The sequence below is a fragment of the Aquarana catesbeiana genome, linkage group LG02 (assembly GCF_042186555.1).
Source record: "Aquarana catesbeiana isolate 2022-GZ linkage group LG02, ASM4218655v1, whole genome shotgun sequence".
NCBI lineage: Eukaryota > Metazoa > Chordata > Amphibia > Anura > Ranidae > Aquarana > Aquarana catesbeiana.
Window position 1 is genome coordinate 137,251,599 of NC_133325.1, and position 21,942 is coordinate 137,273,540.

The following is a 21,942-nucleotide window of genomic DNA, read 5'->3' on the forward strand; positions in this document are numbered from 1 at the left end:
TCTCTGATAATGTGCAGGTGACCACATAGGAATCGGAATGAATATCTGAAAAATATGATGCGGGTTTGAGCTTTATATTGAAATGCTGGCAGCATTAACTATATTAGAGTAATCCTGATATGCTTGCAGTAGATTTGTATAATAATGTCCTATCAATTCATGTGGATCCATTCAAAGAGGACACGAGGACACGAGGTGAGCACATGCGCTGTTGAGTTACTTCTGCCAGTGATTCAATGGTAGGGTATAAGAGGTGTGATTGTCGTGCCGTACAGCCAATCCCATGATTAAGTTGATATGGCGAAACATGTCGGGGCGAGGCTGTACGGCAATCACTTGTAACATTTGACACTGCACACTGGCCTAGGAGGTGGAGATCTTATCCGAGCCTGAGGGGCGGGTGAGAGTGAATTTTTGCCAGCACACCTCGGGTCCACCGTGACTATTATACACTGCTGCTGATATCTGTTTGAAGAGCTGCTGTAATTTTATTTTGCTTACTATGAACTTATTTGATGTGAGTGTAATGACTGAAGATTTTTGAGTGTTTTAGTTAAACTGGTTTTTACGTTATCACACTATTTGGAGCACTTTATTATTTACATGTGGAAAGATCCTGATTGATGTTCACGGCTGGATATTGGAGCTCACTTAACCCTTTTTGTGTGGTTGAAAGCATTCAAGCCAAGCACAAGAATGTAAGGCATTTGAAGTTGGTGAGTGCGTTTTCTGAAGAGAGCGGAATCACTTGCACATACTGGTGTGGTGGAAGAAAAAAGAAGACACTATACAAAGTTATTAATATTGGAAGAATTAGTTTATGGACAGTTTTTTCATAAGTAATCCATCTTCTTGTTTTCACACTTGTCATGGGGTGGTTAATATTTATGAATGCATATTTATTAATATATATGTATTTTTCACTTTAATATTGTGTTTTTAGCGCCACTATTTTTTCACTATCTCATTTCTGATAGAGGTTAAAATTCTGTTCACAGAAACCTTGAATAAACTGTGCTATGATGTGACACCGTGACTGAACCGGCAGTTCAGAGTTTAGCACACAAGCTGGAATACTGAACTGTTCCAGAAAAAGCTTGAGCCGGTAACTCCTTTCCACAGCATTAACAAATTGAATGGTCTTGCCACGGATGAGGGAGAGTTTTAGCAGCGTATAGAGTAAAAAGGAACTTGTCTTCTTCCTCACACTGGATCTGATATTGTGTCAGCTGAGACCTGTCAGGCAGCTGAGCTTCTTCTAATTTCAGAGTCACGGGATTGTGCAACACAAGCTCTTTCAGTGCCTGGACATCTTCATTAAACATGGCAGACATAAGGAAAGTGTCACGAGAGCCACGTACCTGATGTGAGACCGAAGTAATGGGGAGGCCTCCCTTGCGCCTCGGGTCCTTGAAGCCTCTGGAGATGGAGACAGAGACTTGGTGGACTCCGAGTGGCACGGGTGCCAGGGGTCCGGAGCACCGTGCAGGCCTTAGTCCGAGATCCGAGCCGAGGTCAAATCCACTAGGGCAACGAAGTATAAAAGGGTTAGTCAGAAGAAGAATGTCAGGTCACCTGAGACCAGGTGACAGATGCACTCCATAGGAGTCGGAAGTGCACCACTAAGATAATGGACCCTAGGACTGACTGCTGCGGATTGTACCCAGGGAGGTTCAGGAAGCAGGTCTACTGGATCACTAACACAGATCCCAGTGGGAGCTAGAGCATAGATTCCCCAGGACGCGGAGTCTTAGAGCCAGCAGGTGTTCACCAGAGCCTCTAGTGGTGAGGATGGTCTGCGCTGCAGTCTGGCTCCAGGTCGCGGCCCCTAGGGTCACACAGCTCACGCTCACGGTAGACTACAGGAGAAGGAAGTAGCAGGCTGGAACAACAAGGATAGTAAAGGAATGAGGCAGAGGTCAGGGCAACTAGCAGACAGGAACAACAGAGTACACGCCAAGGGTTCAGGGTCACAGACAAACAGGGATAGTCGGGACACGCCAAAAGGTCAGGGTCACGAGCAGACAGGAATAGTCAGGAACACGCCAAGGTCGGTAACAGAGACAAAGAGCACACGGAAACAGGAAGCTCAACACACAATGAATACACAATGGTTGATCAGCACCGCTGGCTTGCAGTGCAGAGAGTGGCTGGCCTCTTAGTCTGAACACATGAGATGAGGTAAGCTGACAGAGAAAAATGACTGCATAACCATGACAGTACCCCCCCTCTTACGAGGCCTCCCCCTCCCTCACCTGGGCCCAGGCTTAAAGGGAAACTCCAGATGAAACCTCCTCAACAGACGAGGCACAAAGATCTCAGATGCAGTGATCCAAGACCTCTCCTCAGGACCAAACCCTTTCCAATGTACGAGGTACTGAAGAATGCCTCTACGGCTCTGGGAATCCAGAACTTGACTAACCTCGTACTTTAGATTATCCTCAGAGACCAAAACCGAGGTAGGGAGAGGACGAGAGGACTTATTAAGGACTAAAGGCTTCTTAGGAATGGGTAAGGGCACGAGAAGACCATCAGGAGTCTGAGCAGAGTCCCCCAGACCCTCAAAGATGAGCTGGACATCCAGCACAGGATCATCAGACTGGGCAGAGCTCAGTGAATCCCTGAGACCAGGTTGTTTAGAAGGTGATGTGTCACAGGAGTCAAGTTGGATAGCTGAAACACAAGCAGAATGCAGAGAGTCCTGAAAAAAGGGTTGAGAACCCCACCTGGCCGAATGGGGCTGTCTATCCAAAGGATGGATTGAGCCTCTTAGAGGCATAGCAACTGTGGAACTTGCAGACAAGTTAGCCTGGTTGTGCGTCCAAGGGACTTTCGGGACAGGCAAATGGTTATGCAAACTGGAGCGAATGATCGGCTCAGGTTCATAGGTGGGCTCCTCAGCAAGAGTGCCACATAATCTAGAGAGTGCATCAGTCCGACTATTGCAGGACACATCCCAGAAATCGCTATATACAGCGGGAAGAGCAGAAAATACTGGGATGGTGGCAACAGGAAGTTTCTCTTTTGGGGTAAGCTTGTGTAGGCAGGAAGAGGAACAGGAGGAACCCCAAGTCAGGATCTGTCCAGCAGTCCAGTCAACGTGTGGAGAGTGGAACTGTAACCAAGGAAGACCTAATATGATAGGAGATGAAGCCTTAGGTAAGACAAGGAATGATATCCACTCCTGGTGGAGTGTCCCTACCGACATCTTAACAGGGAGGATCTGGAAGCGGATAGGGCCCCCTGGGAGAACAGTGCCATTAATCGCCAAGACCACCAATGGCGTTGAAAGGGGCAAAAGGATAAGTCTCATGGAAGATGCAGTTTCCCAATCCATGAAATTGCCAGTGGCTCTGGAATCCAGATGTGCCAAGACTGAATGAGAGGAAGCGCTGACATGAAGGAACACAGAACACAGAAAGGAGAAGATGAGAAGGTGAAGGTAATATTTCAGGGTCTAATACTCCACCTTCCAGATGTATTAGCCCTGAGCGTTTTTCCGGACGAAGAGAACAAGTGTCACGAAAATGACCTTTGGCCCCACAATAGAGGCACAGACCCAGAGTTCTGCGCCTAGAGCGTTCTTCAGGAGATAACTTGGTCCAGCCCAGCTGCATAGGTTACTCAGCAGGCAGGGGGTGCTCCTCGGATTGAAGAGAAGGGACTGGGAGCTCAGGCTGCCTAAAGAACGGGGAGTGCTGGCATATTTTTTCAAGGGCTCTCTCCTGAAAGCGAATATCGATCTGGTTACACAAGGTGATGACACCGTCCAGATCAGCAGGAAGGGATCTTCCTGCTAATTCATCCTTCACTCTATCAGAGAGGCCATGTAAAAAGGTTGCAACTAGGGCCTCATTATTCCAGCTCAATTCAGCTCTGAGGATACGGAACTGAAGAGCATACTGTCCCACAGAAGCGGACTCTTGACGAAGACGTAAAAGAGCGCTAGCCAATGAGGAGACACGACCCGGTTCCTCGAAGATATTCCGAAAAAGTTTCAAGAAATCAGACAAGCTAGAAACCACTGGATCATTCAGTTTCCACAGAGGGGCAGCCTAAGCTAGCGCCTCACCGGACAGGACGGACATAATATAGGCTACTTTCGCCCAATCGGACAGGAAATTTTGGGGCTGAAGTTCAAAATGAATTGTGCACTGGCTAAGGATCCCCCTGCAAGCCTTGGAGTCCCCAGAGAAACGGGCCGGAGTTGGCAGTTGTAATGAATGTGTGGCTGCGACTGGTGCCATAGGTGCAGCAGCAGATAGCGGTTGAGGTTGTGGAACCGGGGGTCCTAATGAGGCCTGAACCTGTTCAAAACGGGATGCCAAATCCTGAAGGAATCGCATCACCTGGGTCTGATGCGATTCCTGGGTCTCAAGTCTGCGAACTAAGCCCTGCAATGGATCATCTGCGGGTAGCAGCACATCAGCCAGGTCCATGGCTGATCAAACTGTCAGGTCACCTGAGACCAGGTGACAGATGCACTTCGTACGAGTCGGAAGTGCACCGCTAGGATAGTGGACCCTAGAACTGACTGCTGCGGATTGTACCCAGGGAGGTTTAGGAAGCAGGTCTACTGGATCACTAACACAGAACCCATTGGGAGCTAGAGCATAGATTCCCCAGGGCGCGGAGTCTAAGAGCCAGCAGGTGTTCACCAGAATAAATAAAGTGATGCGCTCGGATTATTATTGATATCCTACTACCTCATTGTGCTGACAAAACACATCCTAAGAATGAATACATTGTTTCAAACTTATTGCAAAACATAGGCATGAAAACCACATCAAAACATATAAAATAAATATCTAAATACAATGTGTTCGGAACCTTCATGTGTGATTTCCTTATTAGTGAAAGACCTCTCGGGGATCTTGTTCCACAGAAATATTTTATAACCAGTGTTCTTATAAATTAGTGATAAAAATAAAAATAAATATGGGTTATATATAATCCAATACCCCTCAAATAAAAGTTGTAATTGGTTCACTAATTAGAAGTAAAAATGATACCTCATCTTCGTTTTAAATCAGGGCTTTGTGAGTTAGGATGAATCAGCAGTGGATAGGCTTAGTCCCTTTCATCCGCCGGCCTGGATCGGTTACTTGCCGGTTCTAATGCTCTCCCCCATATGAAACACAAGAATGGGAAAATACCATTGCGCACATATCAGCCAATACATACATGAAGCAAACACCCCAATAGATTCACTCACATGATCTCTACAACATAGATCGCATTCTCCAGTTTTATGGTCAGTTTACACTCAGCTCCGTGCTGCTCCATGCTGCTGCTGTTTGAATCACTTGCAGACTGCACACTGCCAAGAGCGTCACAGGCTCCTTTTCCCCACGCGTATCGTCACTGGGCATGTGACTTTTTCAAGGGTGCTAGTGTGGCCGCTCTGACCGGTATTTATGGTTTGTATATTGGTTGCTATAGCAACCCCTCCGAGTGAATGTTTCATCATACCATAATGCAATTTCAAAGAACCATAATGTTTTATTCATTTACACAATTTCACATACTCTTTATTAATATTAACAAAAATCTATATATTAAAACACATTGATTCTATTAACAATAATCGGTATATTAAAACCTCTTTAAAAATGTCTCTTATATATGGTTTCAAATAAACATAAAACAAAATTGTTATTAATATACCTTGATTAGTGCACCTTTATTGTCTATGTGCTACATACGCCCCCTATGTGCTACATACGTATACTTTTTGGGATATACTACCATTTTGGAGTTTTATATGGAATGGCCCATAAAAATTATGTAAATATACATACTGCGCTGAATGTATGCATATTATCACCGATTTTTTTAAAAACCATAAAAACTGATAAAAATTATAAGAATTACAAGATTAATTAATATAAAACCTATTTATAAAACCATTATCAAAAATATTCAAGAATCAGCAATAAAGCAATTAAGATCAAATTCGATATTTAACCCCTTAGGGGCAGATACCCCCATATTATATATCCATTTAGATTCTTGTTGGCTTAGTTGCCTTATTTTATTACTGCCTCTCCAGTGGGGTTTGAATTTGTCTATTGCCCAGAACTTTAATAATGCTAGATTTTTTTCCACGGTGTGATAAAAAATGTTGTGACACACTATGCTTTGGATAGCCTTTAATAATGTTTTGTATGTGTTCCCTGATGCGTTTCCAGATCGGTCTTTTGGTTCTACCCACATATTGAAGTGAGCACGGACATTGTAAAACATAGACTACCCCCTCTGTCCTGCATGTCATAAAATCTTCAATCTGATATTCTGTATTATTGCTGGTCAATTTAAAATTGGTGCATTTATGCCCATTTTGTTTTGTGTTTACGCACGCGTAGCATCGTTTGCAAGGATAGAAGCCTTTCCTTTGAAAAAAAGTTAATTCACGTGGTTTCGGTGGATCTATAACATTTTTAGCGATTTTGTCTCTTAGCGTGGGTGCCTTCCTCTAAATGAACTGTGTTTTTTCCGGTAGAATATTTTGCAATTGTTGATCGGCAAGAAGGAGTGGCCAATGTTTTTTAAAAATACGTTCAATTTGTCGATGTTGGATATTAAAATCCATAACGATTGGAACATCTTTATATTCATTAGATTTTTTAGGTTTATCTTTAATTAGTACGTCCCTGGTAATATTGGATACCTCTTTGATTTTTTCCTTAATAAACTCCTTATTGTAGCCTTTTTGAACAAATTTATCTCCAACTTCATTTGCCTGTTCCAGAAATGTGCTTAATTACGTGCAGTTTCTCCTTAGACGTATGAATTGTCCTTTAGGAATATTAAGCAGCCAGGGATCAAAGTGACAGCTATCTGTGGGTATTAAAAAACGATTTCTTTCAACTGGTTTAAAATAAGTTTTCGTTACAATCCCATTAACTGTCATTTCTATGTCTAGATCTAGGAACTGAATTGTTTTATCACTCACTTGATAGGTCAACTTTATATTTTTTTTCATGCCTATTAAGTTTTTCCAAGAATTGTAGGAGAGGTGGTTCTTCTCCCTTCCATAGCATTATACAGTCATGAATGAATCTTTTGTACATTACAAGTTGTGGGGGGGTATCCTTATGTACTGCTTCCTCCTCCCACTGGGCTATAAATAAGTTGGCTACGCTTGGGGCGTATTTGGCCCCCATACCAATGCCATTGAGTTGTCTGTAGAATTCTGAATTAAACCAAAAATAGTTATGCTCGAGACCAAATGCTAGGCATCTTAAAATGAACCTTTTTTGCTTGGAAATTAAATTGCTATAGTTATTCATAGCCCATTTAGAGGCTGTGATGGCATCCTCATGACCTATATTTATGTAGAGGGATGATGCATCTGCTGTGATTAGTATATATTTTTGATCTGGCTGTATGACAATTTTATTTAGTTCCTGTATTAGATGTTTGGTGTCCCTTAGGTAGGCTGGTGTTGATGGGATTAATGGCTGTAGAAAATTGTCCACATACTTTCCTATTTGAGAATTTATTGATTGAATACCATTAATGATGGGATGTCCAGGGGGTTTTTCTTGATTTTTATGTAACTTCGGAACTGTATATATAATTGGAACCCTACATGTTTCCGGGATAAGATAACTTTCTACCCTTTTGGTAAGTAGGTTTTTCATGCTTCCTTTCTTGATTAATTTCTGCAATTCCATTTTGTACTCTCTTGTTGGATTTTTTCTTAATTTTATATATGTATTAGCATCATTTAATTGTTCTTGGAGTTCAATTTTATAGTATTCTTTTGAAAGAACCATGATCGCACCACCCTTATCCGCCGGTCTTATGACCACTTTTTTTGTTGTCTTCTATTTCTTTTATTCCTTTTCTGATAACATGCAGATCTTTAATTCTTCTAATCTTTAATCTATCCAGTTTTTGTGTCACCATTTTGTTGAAGACCTCAATATGCTGGTTGTTGTGGACTGGAGGGTTAAACAGAGATTTATTCCTTAATTCACTGTTTATCACTCTTCCTGGTGTGTTGATACTTCCCCTATTTGTAGAGCTGGCTGCTACTCCTTGATTCAGCATATATTTGTTAATGTTTAACTTCCTTGTATATTTTTGGATATCCACATATAAGTTAAATTTGTTCAGATTACATGTAGGTGCATACTTTAATCCTTTATCTAGTAATGCTAGTTCATTTTGCGTAAGCTCCACCCCACTAAGATTATATATTCCTTCACCTACTATTCTCTCTTCCTTTTGGGTCTTGTGTCCTCCTCTACATCCTCTCTTACGTTTGGACTTCCTCCATTGGTGGTTCTGTCCTGCTGAGGGGGACTTTCGTTCCTGCGCAGGTCTAAAAAAGGTGTAGGTGGATTTGGGTCTCTGTAATCCCTTAGTGCTTCATACCGATTCTGCGTATTGATAGGGCTATATCTGGGACCATATTGATAATGGTCATATCGTCCTCGATTTTCATCTTGTTGATACTGATATTGGTGACGTTCTCTTCCGTCATTTCTATTATCCTGGTGATAATATGTGTTATCTGAATAATTATACATAGGTCTTGCTTGGTACCCTTGTGCTTGAGGTCTGGGGGGATATTGGTACTCATTATAGTGCTGTCCATTAGCTTGGTTGTAGTCCCTACTACCAGATTGATCATAATGGCCATTCTGGTGATTTCTAGATTTTTTATTTTTTCTGTTATTTTTCCAAAAGGGTTTTTTTTTAGATTTGCTCCATGATTTGGGGTTGTTGTTCATATTGTACCACCAAGGTCTTGGTGTTCTTGGGCCATTGTTTTCATATTGTCTGGGTGGTCCCTCAGTATTACTTCTATATTGACTTTCTATATTGGTCTCTTCATGTGTTGGCTTAATTGGAGATCTATTTCTCTGATCTCTACTAGGAGTTGATATCCGTACCTCTCTAGCAGGAGAGGAAGTGGTAGAGCCAGTTTTACCTTCCTTCAAGTTCAGTTGCCATTTATAACTTTGCTCTGATTTATAATCATTGGTGTCTCTTAGGTATTTTATTCTTTTCCTCTGTTTTAACTCTATATCTTTTCTTTCCAAGACTTTGTTAAGTTGATTGGTAAGTGTAGCAAAGGATAGTGTTTCTTTGTAGGATTCTAATGCAACTTTGCATTCTGCGATTTGTTGGTTAATTATCACAACTTTTCTTTGTTTTCTTTTTACTAGAAATTGTAAAACTTCTATGCCCTTACCATTGAAAAATTTGTACCATTCACTCACTCCCTCCTCATCAATGATTCCATCATTAATGGGAATATCACATCGGAGTCTTCTGGGCACAATTTTTTCTTTGATGTACTGTTCATGAGTTGTGATGTCCCACCACAAGCTCACTTTTTTCTCCATTAAGTGCCCGAACCTCCTAAAATAGGTATCCAGATCCCCTGTCTCACTGCTGCTATTAGTAGAAAAAACTTCCTATAACACTACCGTGCGATTCTCCATAAAATTAAATATGTCAATTTCTGCTGCTAAAGTGGTATAGGTGTAAAATGTGAATTTTAGTGATATAATGACTAAAGCGCTGAAGTGAAAATATATCTATAAATTATGTGAGAAAATAAATAAATAAATATCAAGATAATACAGCTGCAATCATTCAGTGACACCCCACTTGTAAATGAATAAATAAATAAAGTGATGCGCTCGGATTATCCCATTGATATCCTGCTACCTCATTGTGCTGACAAAACACATCCTAAGAATGAATACATTGTTTCAAACTTATTGCAAAACATAGGCAGTGAAAACCACATCAAAACATATAAAATAAATATCTAAATATAATGTGTTCGGAACCTTCATGTGTGATTTCCTTATTAGTGAAAGACCTCCCGGGGATCTTATTCCAACAAAAATAATTTATAACCAGTGTTCTTATAAATTAGTGATAAAAATAAAAATAAATATGGGTTATATATAATCCAATACCCCTCAAATAAAAGTTGTAATTGGTTCACTAATTAGAAGCAAAAATGATACCTCCTCTTCGTTTTAAATCAGGGCTTTGTGAGTTAGGATGAATCAGCGGTGGATAGGCTTAGTCCCTTTCATCCGCCGGCCTGGATCAGTTACTTGCCAGTTCTAATGCTCTCCCCCATATGAAACACAAGAATGGGAAAATACCATTGCGCACATATCAGCCAATACATACATGAAGCAAAGACCCCAATAGATTCCCTCACATGATCTCTACAACATAGATCGCATTCTCCAGTTTTATGGTCAGTTTACACTCAGCTCCGTGCTGCTGCTGTTTGAATCACTTGCAGACTGCACACTGCCAAGAGCGTCACAGGCTCCTTCTCCCCACGCGTATCGTCACTGGGCACGTGACTTTTTCAAGGGTGCTAGTGTGGCCGCTCTGACCGGTATTTATGGTTTGTATATTGGTTGCTATAGCAACCCCCCGGAGTGAATGTTTCATCATACCATAATGCGATTTCAAAGAACCATAATGTTTTATTCATTTACACAATTTCACATACTCTTTATTAATATTAACAAAAATCTATATATTAAAACACATTGATTCTATTAACAATAATCTGTATATTAGCTTCCAGGTTTCATTGCCAAAGCTTAATTGAACAAGCTGAGGTTAGAAGCTGCACTAGATTCTGAGTGCACCAGTTTTAGTAAATCTATCCCAATGTGTCACCTGGCCCATTTTCAGTGGATACAATAGGCACCATAACGCAGTTAAGCATTCAGAGTAAAGAACAGAAACCAATCAATTTCAGAGGATATGGGTTTGTGGAACTAAGCTTCTCTGAGTCCAGTTGCAAACAATGCACAGGATGAGGTTAAACCATGAATGGTAATGATAAGCAATGCTAGACCATGAACAGTCGCAGGCAAGAAACAAAGGAGACCAAGTCATAGCCGACCTATGCTGTGGCCTGTAGGAGATATGATCAAACCAGAGCAGGACAATGTGCCTCCTGGCCCATTTGCATTGGATAAAATTGACACCATAATGCAGTTAAGCATTCACAGACAGTAAAGAACAGGAACCCATCAATTTTAGCAGATACTATGGGTTTGTGGATCTAAGCTTCTCTGAGTCCAGTTGCAAAACAATGCACAGGATGGAGTAAACCATGAATGGCAAGCAATGCTAAACCATTAACAGGTGACAGAACAAGAAAGGACACCAAGTCAAAGCCAACCTATGCTGTGGCCTGTGGGAGATATGATCAAACCAAAGTAGGACAATGTGCCACCTGGTCCATCTGCAGTGGATAAAATAGACACCACAATGCAGTTAAGCATTCACAGTAAAGAACAGGAACCCATTAATCTTAGCAGATACTATGGGTTTGTGAATCTAAGCTTCTGAGTCCAGTTGCAAACAATGCACAGGATGGAGTAAACCATGAATGGCAAGCAATGCTAAACCATTAATAGGTGACAGAACAAGAAAGGAGACCAAGTCAAAGCCGACCTATGCTGTGGCCTGTGGGAGATATGATCAAACCAGAGTAGGACAATGTGCCACCTGGCCCATTTGCAGTGGATAAAATGGACACCATAACATTCACAAACATTCACAGTTAAACATTCACAGTAAAGAACAGAAACCCATCAATTTCTGCAGAGACTGGGGTTTTACAATTAAAAACCTTTTGGTCCTGTGGAAAACAATGCAAAGGATGGCTTAAAACACGAATGGTAACAAAATTAAGCTTATCAAGGGCTAAGTAGTACAACCTACAACAATGTGGCAAATGTCAGCACTTTCCATTGCATGTTCTATAGTAGGACAATACATCTGTTACAATGGTGTGTTGCAAAGGTATCAATAACTTGTTGAATGTCAAGCTTTCTTGCTCTGTGACTGTTAATGGCAAGTAATGCCAAGTTGCTATTGCGAGCATCACCACTGCTGTTTCTAAGGTAGTTTTTTATGCGACGAAGGCATGAAAAACTACGTTCACAGGCTGCAGAGGTGACAGGCAGGGTGATGGATATGCATACAAGTTTATACAAATCTATAAAGGCATCTTTATATGATGTCAACATGGATAACAACTCGTGAGTGCTCTTGGGCACGAGTCCTTGTTGTTCCTTTCTTTGCAATAGACGACGAGCTTGATGCTGTTCTGCTGAGAAGTTCTCTATGCAAATGCCATTATATTGTGCCATTGGCAGCAAGCTGTTTTGGTCTAAGAAAGACTTGTGTTTGGGGTTGAGTGCCGACACCCCTGCCATCACATTGCTTGCCTCTGTAGAAAAGCTTCTGTTCATTTCATTTACAAGTCTGTCAATAACTGGAAAGAAGCAATGCTTACGCAAATCATCTGAACTTTGTCACGTTGTCATTATGGGGTATGTGTAGAATTTTGAGGAAAATTATAAAATTTAATCCATTTTGGAATAAGGCTGTAACATAAAATGTGTAAAAAGTGAAACACTGTGAATACTTTCTGGATGCACTGTATGTACACGGCACACAAAAATCTCTGGATCTAAAAACCTATGCCTTCTTAAATCACACATACACCTATGTTTATTGGCTGCCAACAAAATTCACAGCAAGACAGCAATATTAAACTGCATCAGAGAAACTCAAATATGTACTTGGCACACATGCCATTTTTCATCAACACAGACTAGGCCTGCATACTAACTTGAGAACCTAAAATTGTTACAGCCTTCATAAATCAAAAGTCACAAATTTGAAAATGCAAATTGCAAATGTAAAGCTAACTGCTTCAAAACATGTCAAACATGAAACCTGCATTACTGTCCCACAAGGCTCAGACTCCAAACCATTTGCAGAATGCAAAGGGTTAGTTTAGCTTTACCAAAAAACTGCCAATGCAGATAAGGGGTGCATGCATATATAAAAAACAATGCTTGACTAAGGTTACATAATGCCCTTGCATTGTCCACATGTATTCAAAACTGCACAGCTCATGCCTAGACAGTTTTTTGCACGTTGAGCTAACCCATTAACATAAGCTAACTGCCAGTCTTCAACAGAAAATACTATTATGCTCACATCATTTAGAAAGAAAAGTTTTCATGAGCCTACCTTAAAAGAGAACATGGGAGTATTTGGTGGTTTTGGATGACAGGAAGAATGTAGTATGTGATGATCTGTAGACAACGGTGGCAAATTGCTGTTGGGAGAATAAAAATAATTCCAAGCACTGGTAAAAATGCAAACAACAAAGCAGTAATTTACAGCATACTCAGGACCAGGAGCATATCTACCAAGAGGCAAAGATGGAGAGGAGTTTGCCTTGGGTGGCATTTTTCAGGGGGGCGGCGCTGCCCCCCGCCATCTGTGCAAGTGTTTAGAATGAAATCTGGAGCAGCGTCACAGAAAAGTAGGGAAGAAAGCTGTGCCTTCCTGCTAAATTGGGCTACCATGCAGGGGCGGAACTACAAGGGTCACAGGGAGCAGGTTTTGACAAGTGGAACGGAGCCCCGCTGCAATAGGCAGTATCGGTGGCAGTATCAGTGTCCCTCCTGCAACCCGGGTGCTGACGTGAGGCTCGAGTCCACCTGCACACACCAAGCCTGTCACCATTATGTCCCACACGGCAGAAGCAGTATGACTGCAGGGAAGATGCCTCTGCAAGCAACAAGTGAAGCACAAGCACAGGGAACTGCTGGCCCTGCTGAGGAGTGGCCTGAGAAGGAGCTCCATTTATGGACTGTCACCTGACCTCTCCTTAGATTGTGAAGGTTTGTTCCTGAAAATATCCCTTGTTTGCAAAGCTAACCATATTTGTTAGCTGCCTTAAAAGAAAAAAAAAACAACATGTTTATTCCACCCAAAGCAGACGTTTCAGGTATTTGCCCTCACACTCCATGCCTCTCCCCCAATCTCCTTCCCTTTCTTCCATTTCTCTCCTTTTCCATATCCCCTTCCTATTTCTTCTCCTATCAGGGTGGGGGGAGCACTGTGGCAGGCCAATGAGGGGTTTGAGGGGAGCACTGTAGCAGGCTAGTGGGGGGGAGGGTGGGGTGTTACTACCCCACAGTCCACCAGAGACCCCAAATAGCCACTTGAGAAGGGGTGGGACAAAATTTAGATGGAGTGTGCCACAATTTTAGTCTTGCCTAGGGCAGCAGAAAACCAAAATACACCACTGCCCAGGACAAAGTTAACAAAATTTGACATACCTTAGTAAAATAAGTGGTTGTTGGTGATCAGGAGACAGCAGTAGCAGCTTGACAAGCATTCAATAGATGGCAGTGGATGACCAGCAGAGAGCAGATATCAGTGACAGATTGGCCTTCAGCAACTGTTGAGTCAAATATGACAGGTATTGAAAGTGGTAGTAAAGTCATTTTTTTTTTCTTTAAAATATTGCTTTATATTTTTTTTTATATTGCTTTATGTAAATGCTCTGCATTTACAGTGAACAAAACAGCTCAAAACCTTCTCTTCTGGGGTCCCTTGCCAGCAATTTTGGCTCTTTTGCTTCTGTGTCTGTCCATATAGCAGCTAGCTATGAAGGCAGACATGTGGGCTTTGTTCTCGAGCTGGGGTGTGTCCATGGACACACAGCCCGGTCCGGCCACACCACTTAGCCTCTGCTCAGCCTCACTGAGTTTAATTGACAGAACCAGGAGCCAATGGCTCCCCCTGCTATCTGCAAGGCCAAGGACATGACTCAGAACACATGGCACAAACCTACCTTAAAGCTGAACTTTGTGAAATTTGTTGCTGGTTAGGGATCAAAAGAGTGGTAGATGACCTGAAGATGGAATTGGCACCCAGTAGACAGCAGCAGACAGGCAACCAGCAACTGTTGGGGCAAGAGTCAATTCTGAGCACAGCCAACATTCCACACAACAGAAAGTGATATTAAAGGCTTGTTTTAAAAAGAACAAAGAAAAAACAAAAACATTTCATACTTACCTGCTCTATGCAATGGTTTAGCACAGAGCAGCCTGGATCTTCCCAAGCAGGTGCGCTCCTGAGACGCAACTCTGCATGTCCATTCACACACAGAGCTGAGCCCGATTAGCTCTCTGGCTGTGATTGATAGCAGTGGGAGCCAATGGCTACTGCTTCTGCCTCAGCCAATCAGAGGTGAGTACCCACAGAGCCGAGGCTCTCGTGCACATCACTGGGGCATGATAGGACTCAGGTAAGTATTAGGGGGGTGCTACACAAGTTTTTTTTTTTATCTTCATGTATATGATGCATGAAGGTAAAAACCTTGAGCCTTTACAACCACTTTAAGAGCAGACCCAGGACATGAGAACACATTGCAGGAACCTACCTTAAAGCAGAACTTTGTGGAACTTGTTGCTGATTGTGGATCAAAAGAGGCAGTAGTGGATGACCTAAGAATGGAATTGGCACCCAATAGTCATAGACAGCAGAACTTTGTGAAACTTGTTGCTGGTTCGGAATCATGAAAGACAGTGGTGGATGACCTGAAGATGGAATTTGCACCCAGTAGACAGCAGTGGATGAGCAGTGGACTGGTAACCAGCAACTGTTGGGGTAATAAGAAGTCAATTCAGAGCACAACCAACATTCCACACAACATAAAGTGATAAATTCTTGTGGGTTTTTTCTTTAAACATTTTATACTTACCTGCTCTGTAATGGTTTTGCATAAGAGCAGCCTGATCCTCTTTTCAGGTCCCCCGCCGACACTCTTGCTGAGTGCCCCCCAGAGCAAGCAGCTTGCTCTGGTGGCACCCAAGCAGGAGCACTCCTGGGATGTAGATCACACAGAGCCATGGCTCGGCCTGGCCCCCTCCCTCTCCCTATTGGGTCACTGCCTGTGATTGACAGCCAATAGCTCCCACTGCTGCCTCAGCCTGCCAAAAGGAGTTAGTCTCCACAGAGTCTAAGCTCTCGTGCACATTGCTAAAGAATGATGGGGCTCAGGTATTAGGGGGTGCCACACAAGATTTTTTTTTTTACCTTCATGCATGCAACGCATGAAGGAAAAAACCTTGAGCCTTTAGAACCACTTTAAGAGCAGGCCCAGGACATGACACAGAAAGAACACATTGCAGGAATCTACCTTAAAGCTGAACTTTGTGGAACTTGTTGCTGGTTCTGGATCAAAAGAGGCAGTGGTGGATGACCTGAAGATGGAATTGGCACCCAGTAGTCGTAGACAGCAGTGGATGAGCAGCAGACTGGCAACCAGCAACTGTTAGAGCAATAAAGAGAAGCAATTCAGAGCACCACCAACATTCCACACAGCAGATAGAAAATACTGTTTAAGAGCAGACCCAGGACATGATTCAGAAAGAACACATTGCAGGAACCTACTCCTAAAGCTGAACTTTCTGAAACTTTTTGCTGGTTGGGGATCACAAAAGACAATGGTGGATGACCTGTAGCTAGAATTGCCACCCAGTAGACAGCAGTGAATGAGCAGCGGACTGGAAACCAGCAACTGTTGAGGCAAGAGAAGTAATTCAGAGCAAAGCCAACATTCCACACAACAGATAGAAAGTACTGTTTAAGAGCAGACCCAGGACATGACTCAGAAAGAACATTGCAGGAACCCACCTTAAAGCAGAACTCTGAAACTTGTTGATGGTTGGGGATCAAAAGAGGCAGTGGTGGAAGACCTGAAGATGGAATTGGCACCCAGTAATCGTAGACAGCAATGGATGAGCAGCGGACTGGCAACCAGCAACTGTTAGAGCAATAAAGAGGTATTTCAGATCACTGGCAACATTCCATACAACAGATCGAAAGAAGTGCTTAACCGCTTTGGGACCACCCCATAGTAGATTTACTGCTACAGGGTGGCCGCTCTGTGCAGAATCACACATTTATACACATGATTCTGCACTTCCGGGCTTTTACACAGCGGGAGCTAATCAGCAAGACCCGTGGACCGAATGTCCACCGGGACCCACTGATCATTAAGTACTCTGACAAAATGAGTAAGTAAACAAGGCAGATTGTCTTCTGTACACACAGAATGACATAGATCCTGTGTTTATGACGCAGAATCACTGATCCATGTCTTCCAGTATGAAAAGGACCTTCCCCACAATTAGCAAGCACTCCATTAACCCTTTGATCACCCCTGATGTTAACCCCTTCCCTACCAGTGTCATTAGTACAATAACAGTGCATATTTTTAGCATTGATCACTGTAATAATGTCGCTGGTTCCCAAAAGTGTCAGTGTCCAACATGCTCACTGCAATAGAGCAGTTCCGCTATAAGTCACTGATCGATACCATTACTAGTAAAAAATAAAAATTGTATATCCGTGTGTATATATATATATATATATATATATATATATATTCATTTGTAGACACTATGGGGTTAATTTACTAAAGGAACAGACTGTGCACTTTGCAAAGTGCATTTGCTCTTAGAAAGTGCAAATGCTTCAAAGCTTAGTACATGAGGTAAAGCTTCACTTTGGAAAGAATACCCAATCACGTGCAAGGAAAATAAAAAAAACAGCATTTTTGCTTGCACATGATTGGATGATGGAAGTTATCAGAGCTTCTGCTCATTTACTAAGCTCTGAAGCAAAAGCACTTGTAGAGTGCAATTGCACTTTGCAAAGTGCACAGTCTATTTGCCTTTAGTAAATTAACCCTTATAACTTTTTGTACAAACCAATCAATATACGCTTATTGGGATTTTTTTTAACCAAAAGTATATAACAGAATACATATTGGCCTAAATTAATGAAAACATTTGAATTGACATTTTCTTACTGAATGCTTTATAGCAAAAAGGAAAATACTGGGTTATTTTCAAAATTGTCTGTCTTATTCTGCTTATAGCGTAAAAAATAATAACGTAAGGGGTGATCAAATCCTACCAAAAGAACGATCTATTTATGGAGAAAAAAAAAAAGGACACACTTTATTTGGGTACAACGTCGCACAATTGTCAGTTATAATAACACAGCGCCGTATTGCAAAAAATAGCCTGGTCAGGAAGGGGGTAAACCTTCCAGAGCTGAAGTAGTTAAAGTGATATTCAAAGTCTTGTTAAAAAAAAAAAAAAAAACCCACACACCAGTTCTGTGCCCTGTGCAGGACAGTGACCTGTACAGTGTAATGGTGCACTCTAATGGGGATCATCATTTGGATACTGATTGTACTGATCTGGGGGGCATTCTAATGATTGCAGTGCCAGTGCCCAGCAGCCCAGGTAAAATCAGAGTGCCAAGAATAGACCACAGGGCAGGATGTCTCTTACAACAGCTCAGCTCAGACTCCAGATTAGGCTGACTGCTGCTGACAGATCAAATGAGACTGAGGACTGCAAAGTGGGGTCTCGCTCCCCCCTCCCCCTCTCCAGGCTCACTCAGCAGCAGCTCCCTTAGGAAAAGAAAAGCCAGTAACAGCAACCATCCTTCAAATGCTTCCTCCTCCTCCTCCACTGACTAACAACAGGAAACCCCCCTTCTCCCCCCCTGCTCTTGTCAGATGTGACCTCTGAATAGCACAGCAGACTCAGTCAGCTCCCTGCATACAGCAGCTCTTCTCCCTCCCCAGTGGTCTACCATGTAAAGAATCAGCAGCTCAGCTGTTAACATACCTTCAGGCTTCTGGGCTGGGCTGGAGCTCTCTCTCAACACTATGTGTGCTTCCTCCATCCCCTTCTTTTGCACGCCAAGTGCAGAGGGATCACGTGTCACAGGGTCTTTTATAAGGTAGCACCTCTGCACAACACTCTGGATCAATCCACCCCTCTCTCAGCCGGGTCTAACTAAGCATCAGCGGCTTATGCGGCTGTATCCCTCCTCTTTAAAAAAGAGTCCCCAGCCAAGCAGGGCAGGATTCACATCACGAATAATATATTTTTTCTTTAAATGTGCACATTTTATGCCAATACCTCAGTGGAATTTTTGGGGGTGCTATGAGGGTGCTTGAAGATATTTTGGGGGGGCTTCAGCACACCCAAGCACCCACCTGGCGCTGCCCCTGGAATTGTCCTTTAGGAATATTAAGCAGCAAGAGATCAAAGTGACAGCTATCTGGGGGTATAAAACTATTTCTTGCAACTGGTTTAAAATACGTTTTCGTTACAATCCCATTAACTGTCATTTCTATGTCTAGATCTAGGAACTGAATTGTTTTATCACTCACTTGATAGGTCAACTTTATATTTTTTTTCATTCCTATTAAGTTTTTCCAAGAATTGTAGGAGAGGTGGTTCTTCTCCCTTCCATAGCATTATACAGTCATCAATGAATCTTTTGTACATTACAAGTTGTGGGGGAGTATCCTTATGTACTGCTTCCTCCTCCCACTGGGCCATAAATAAGTTGGCTATGCTTGGGGCGTATTTGGCCCCCATACCAATGCCATTGAGTTGTCTGTAGAATTCTGAATTAAACCAAAAATAGTTAGACCAAATGCTAGGCATCTTAAAATGAACCTTTTTTGCTTGGAAATTAAATTGCTATAGTTATTCATAGCCCATTTAGAGGCTGTGATGGCATCCTCATGACCTATATTTGTGTAGAGGGATGATACATCTGCTGTGATTAGTATATATTTTTGATCTGGCTGTATGACAATTCATTACCAAATTATTTAGTTCCTGTATTAGATGTTTGGTGTCCCTTAGGTAGGCTGGTGTTGATGGGACTAATGGCTGTAGAAAATTGTCCACATACTTTCCTATTTGAGAATTTATTGATTGAATACCATTAATGATGGGACGTCCAGGGGGTTTTTCTTGATTTTTATGTAACTTCGGAACTGTATATATAATTGGAACCCTACATGTTTCCGGGATAAGATAACTTTCTACCCTTTTGGTAAGTAGGTTTTTCATGCTTCCTTTCTTGATTAATTTCTTTAATTCCATTTTGTACTCTCTTGTTGGATTTTTTCTTAATTTTATATATGTATTAGCATCATTTAATTGTTCTTGGAGTTCATTTTTATAGTATTCTTTTGAAAGAACCACGATCGCACCACCCTTATCCGCCGGTCTTATGACCACTTTTTTGTTGTCTTCTATTTCTTTTATTCCTTTTCTGATAACATGCAGATCTTTAATTCTTCTAATCTTTAATCAATCCAATTCTTGTGTCACCATTTTGTTGAAGACCTCAATATGCTGGTTGTTGTGGACTGGAGGGTTAAACAGAGATTTATTCCTTAATTCACTGTGTATCACTCTTCCTGGTATGTTCATACTTGCCCTATTTGTATAGCTGGCTGCTACTCCTTCATTCAGCATATATTTGTTAATGTTTAACTTCCTTGTATATTTTTGGATATCCACATATAAGTTAAATTTGTTCAGATTACATATAGGTGTATACTTTAATCCTTTATCTAGTAATGCTAGTTCATTTTGCGTAAGCTCCACTCCACTAAGATTATATATTCCTTCACCTACTATTCTCTCTTCCTTTTGGGTCACATAGCTCATGGTAGACTACAGGAGAAGGAAGCAGCAGGCTGGAACAACAAGGATAGTAAAGGAATAAGGCAGAGGTCAGGGCGACTAGCAGACAGGAACAACAGAGTACACGCCAAAGGTTCAGTGTCACAGACAAACAGGGATAGTCGGGGACACGCCAAAAGGTCAGGGTCACGGGCAGACAGGAATAGTCAGGAACATGCCAAGGTTAGTAACAGAGACAAACGAAGAGCACATGGGAAACAGGAAGCCAAACACACAATGAATACACAATGGTTGATCAGCTCCGCTGGCTTGCAGTGCACAGGTTAATATAGGGTTCCCTGATAGGGCCTGGGGTGGAGCCATGCTTAGAGGAGAGGTTATAAAAACAACCAGGTGAGAGTGGCTGGCCTCTTAGTCTGAACACATGAGATGAGGTAAGCTGACAGAGAAAGATTACTGCAAAACCATGACAAAGAATGGTTGAGATCCAAACCGGGGTCCGTTCCAATCTGGCAGCTGAGTACAAAAGGGGCAAAGAAGTAGAATGTTTAAAGTACAATTCCGAGGTCAATAGCAAGCAGAAATCAAGAGTAGTCAAATAGGTTTCCAGGACACAACAAGTTCAGACAGATTACACACTTCCTGTGCGCGTCCTGGGCATTTTTCTTCCTTTTTCCATCAAGTCTTCTGCGCAGGTGCAGGTTAGCGCACTGAGGCGTCTTTGGCGCATGCTCAGTTGGCACGGATTTCCTCTTGTGGCAACGCACCATTGGTGCATGCATAGTAAGCCCTGGACTCTTACAGAAAGACTGAAATATCTTAGGAAGTTGGCACAGCAAGTTTAACAAATCATCTTCAAATCCAAATGAGAAGATCAGGTCATCTTCATCAATCACCATTGTTTGGAGGGTGTCCCACACACACAGTGTTCCCTGATTCATGTGACAAAGTAATCTGGATGGTGTACCCACCACAATGTCTAGTTTCTCAATAAGGATTGGCCTCTGGGCAGAAACATCCACCTGCCCAGAGATGTCCGCCACTCATATCACGGGCACAGTAGAAGGTCAGCTGATGAATCATCTGCTAAAGCTGCTGGCCAAGCTCCTTGGTGGGTACTAGGATCAGGACCCGAACTACCTGCTCAGAGACAGTCAACTTGGACTGTAGAAAGTTCTGTATTATGAGAATGGGGTAGGCTGTGGTATTCCCTGACCCTGTTCTTGCTAGCAGGTCCTTTCCTTCCATGGCCAGCGGAATGGCCTTCTCCGGAATTAACGTTGGCTTGGCCCATTCTAAATCTGCTATTGATTTCAGCACACGGTCATCCAGCCCCAGCTCATGGAAGCGAAGAGTAGCCATACCCACGTGTGGCACTGCGGAGGACCGATACCAGCAGAACTTTTTTTTTACCTCAACTGAACTCATAACTCTGGGCAGTGGCTCACTTGTAGTACTTGTTTTTTCTGTGCTATCTGGTGTTTCCGCCACTGCCCAATCTAGTAACATGAATGTGGAAGCAACATTTTCCCTGCTAGCCCACAGCAGCTCTTGTGACATTGAGACTTGAGACTCCAAAGTC

General features: G+C 42.3%; 1 pseudogene; it reads right to left on the reverse strand.

Annotated features, from left to right (window-relative positions):
* Positions 1–964: 964 nt before the first annotated feature.
* Positions 965–21,727, reverse strand: LOC141126552 (probable ATP-dependent RNA helicase DDX56 pseudogene; annotated as a pseudogene).
* Between the last annotated feature and the right edge of the window lie 215 nt (positions 21,728–21,942).